Source organism: Bufo gargarizans, chromosome 6, assembly GCF_014858855.1.
Source record: "Bufo gargarizans isolate SCDJY-AF-19 chromosome 6, ASM1485885v1, whole genome shotgun sequence".
NCBI lineage: Eukaryota > Metazoa > Chordata > Amphibia > Anura > Bufonidae > Bufo > Bufo gargarizans.
In genome coordinates, this window is record NC_058085.1 from 298,852,715 (window position 1) to 298,856,911 (window position 4,197).

Genomic DNA, 4,197 nt, shown 5'->3' on the forward strand with positions numbered 1-4,197 from the left:
TATTTTTTGTCACAAGTTAGCGGAAAATGATGAATTTTTTTTTCCTTACAAAGTCTCATATTCCACTAACTTGTGACAAAAAATAAAAACTTCCATGAACTCACTATGCCCATCATGAAATACCTTGGGGTGTCTTCTTTCCAAAATGGGGTCACTTGTGGGGTAGTTATACTGCCCTGGCATTTTAGGGGCCCAAATGTGTGCAAAGTAGTTTGAAATCAAAATCTGTAAAAAATGGCCGGTGAAATCCGAAAGGTGCACTTTGGAATGTGGGCCCCTTTGCCCACCTAGGCTGCAAAAAAGTGTCACACATGTGGTATCGCCGTACTCAGGAGAAGTTGGGGAATGTGTTTTGGGGTGTCATTTTACATATACCCATGCTGGGCGAGATAAATATCTTGGTCAAATGCCAACTTTGTATAAAAAAAAATGGAAAAGTTGTCTTTTGCCAAGATATTTCTCTCACCCAGCATGGGTATATGTGAAATGACACCCCAAAACACATTCCCCAACTTCTCCTGAGTACGGCGATACCACATGTGTGACACTTTTTTGCAGCCTAGGTGGGCAAAGGGGCCCACATTCCAAAGAGCACCTTTCGGATTTCACCGGCCATTTTTTACAGATTTTGATTTCAAACTACTTTGCACGCATTTGGGCCCCTAAAATGCCTGGGCAGTATAACTACCCCACAAGTGACCCCATTTTGGAAAGAAGACGCCCCAAGGTATTTCGTGATGGGCATAGTGAGTTCATGGAAGTTTTTATTTTTTGTCACAAGTTAGTGGAATATGAGACTTTGTAAGAAAAAAAAAAATCATCATTTTCCGCTAACTTGTGACAATAAATAAAAAATTCTAGGAACTCGCCATGCCCCTCACGGAATACCTTGTGGTGCCTTCTTTCCAAAATGGGGTCACTTTTGGGGTAGTTATACTGCCCTGGCATTTTAGGGGCCCAAATGCGTGCGAAGAAGTTTGAAATCAAAATCTGTAAAAAATGGCCGGTGAAATCCTGAAAGGTGCTCTTTGGAATGTGGGCCCCTTTGCCCACCTAGGCTGCAAAAAAGTGTCACACATGTGGTATCGAAGTACTCAGGAGAAGTTGGGCAATGTGTTTTTGGGTGTCATTTTACATATACCCATGCTGGGTGAGAGAAATATCTCGGCAAAAGACAACTTTTCCCATTTTTTTATACAAAGTTGGCATTAGACCAAGATATTTATCTCACCCAGCATGGGTATATGTAAAATGACACCCAAAAACACATTGCCCAACTTCTCCTGAGTACTTCGATACCACATGTGTGACACTTATTTGCAGCCTAGATGCGCAAAGGGGCCCAAATTCCTTTTAGGAGGGCATTTTTAGACATTTGGATCCCAGACTTCTTCTCACGCATTAGGGCCTCTAAAATGCCAGGGCAGTATAAATACCCCACATGTGACCCCATTTTGGAAAGAAGACACCCCAAGGTATGCAATGAGGGGCATGGCGAGTTCATAGAATTATTATTTTTTGGCACAAGTTAGCGGAACTTGATTTTTTTTGTTTTTTCTCACAAAGTCTCCCTTTCCGCTAACTTGGGACAAAAAATTCAATCTTTCATGGACTCAATATGCCCCTCACGGAATACCTTGGGGTGTCTTCTTTCCGAAATGGGGTCACATGTGGGGTATTTATACTGCCCTGGCATTTAAGGGGCCCTAAAGCGTGAGAAGAAGTCTGGAATATAAATGTCTAAAAAATTTTACGCATTTGGATTCCGTGAGGGGTATGGGGAGTTCATGTGAGATTTTATTTTTTGACACAAGTTAGTGGAATATGAGACTGGTGGTATGGTATCTAAATCGCATTCACCATAAGGACTTTATAATGTTTCAGGGTAATGTGACTGTGCCCCCCACCGCGCCCCCTTATACCCTGCATTGTGCCCTCTTACCATACCCTGTACTGTGCCCTCTTATCCGGTCACTGTATGGCGGTGTTATCCGGTCACTGTATAGAGGTGTTATCCAGTGACTGTATGGCAATAACTGTATCCCTTTCCCTGCCCGCGTCACCTTTTTTAGACCTGGCATGAGTGGGGAAAAGTTGCAGATTGCGGTGCTAAGGACCTTTGTGCCACAATCTGTGTCAGAAATAGGGGGGGTTAGGGGTTAAAAAAATCACATCTCCAGCCTGCCAGCGAACGATCGCCGCTGGCAGGCTGGAGATCCACTCTCTTACCTTCCGTTCCTCTGAACGCGCGTGCCTGTGTGCGCGCGTTCACAGGAAATCTCGCGTCTCGCGAGATGACGCGTATATGCGTCGTTGAGCGCACAGCTGCCACCTCCGGACTGCAGATCTGCGTTAGGCGGTCCGGAGGTGGTTAATAGTTGATCATGCTGACAGACGCTCTTTAATAGGGTTGATCATGCTGACAGATTCCCTTTAATAGGATTGATCATGCTGACAGATGCTCTTTAACAGTATAAGGCCTCATGCACACGTCCGTGTCGTTTTTTTGCGGTCCGCAAACCGCGGATCCGAAAAAAACGGAAGGCGTCCGTGTTGCCTTACGCAATTTGCGGAACGGGAGCCGGCAATATAAACGCCTATTCTTGTCCGCAAACCGCGGACAAGAATAGGACATGTTATATTTTTTATGCCAGGGCCACAGATGCGGACAGCACATGGAGTGCTGTCTGCATCTTTTGCGGCCCCATTGAAATGAATGGGTCCCAAAACGGCGGCTCGGATGCGGACCCAAACAACGGTCGTGTGCATGAGGCCTAAATCTGTAAACTAAAGCTGCTGGCATTAAAACAATAGGGGATGGAAGGTGGGGGCTGCTGTTCAGTGAATACACACGTCAGGTTCTCCTAGTTCTTGGGCAGCCAGGGCGCTGTGACCAGGCCGTGCGCACAGGCTGGGGGGGGGGGGGATGTGATTAATAGAGTAAATGTAACAGGAAAAAAGGCTCACAATCATTAGCAACCCTACACCGATCTGGATCAACTCCATTTTATGGCCCACCCCCGACATACAGTCCCATTCTACAGGACCGCTCTACTCTCAAACACAGTCCCATGTAAATAACATCTCTCCCTCCAGCCTCCTCCAACATACAGTCCTATGTAATATTTCCTTCCCTCCTCCAACATAGGACTGTATGTTGGAGGAGGCTGGAGGGAGAGATGTTATTTACATGGGACAGTAGGTTGGAGGGCTGGAGGGAGAGATGTTACTTACATGGGACTGTAGGTTGGAGGGCTGGAGGGAGAGATGTTATTTGCATGGGACTGTATGTTGGAGGGGGCTGGAGGGAGAGATGTTACTTACATGGGACTGTATGTTGGAGGAGGCTGGAGGGAGAGATGTTACTTACATGGGACAGTAGGTTGGAGGGCTGGAGGGAGAGATGTTACTTACATGGGACTGTAGGTTGGAGGGCTGGAGGGAGAGATGTTATTTGCATGGGACTGTATGTTGGAGGGGGCTGGAGGGAGAGATGTTATTTACATGGGACTGTATGTTGGAGGAGGCTGGAGGGAGAGATGTTACTTACATGGGACTGTATGTTGGAGGGGGCTGGAGGGAGAGATGTTATTTACATGGGACTGTAGGTTGGAGAGGGCTGGAGGGAGAGATGTTATTTACATGGGACTGTAGGTTGGAGGGGGCTGGAGGGAGAGATGTTATTTACATGGGAATGTAGGTTGGAGAGGGCTGGAGGGAGATATGTTATTTACATGGGACTGTATGTTGGAGGGGGCTGGAGGGAGAGATGTTATTTACATGGGACTGTATGTTGGAGAGGGCTGGAGGGAGAGATGTTATTTACATGGGACTGTATGTTGGAGGGGGCTGGAGAGATGTTCTTTACATGGGACTGTAGGTTGGAGAGGGCTGGAGGGAGAGATGTTATTCACAAATATTTCCTTCCCTCCTCCAACATACAGCCCTATGTAAATAACATCTCTACCTCCAATATACAGTACCATGTAAATAACGCCTCTCCTCCTCCAACATACAGTCCCATGTAAATAAGATCTCTTTATCCTGCAACATCCAGTCCTACGTAAATAACAGCTCTCCGTTCAGCCCCTCTCACACACAGCCCCACTCCTCTCTTCCCCAACCTGCACCAAGATTCGTCCTGTAACCTGGAGGCCCCGCCCACCAGACCTCAAGTCTCCGCCTCTTCCGGTGACA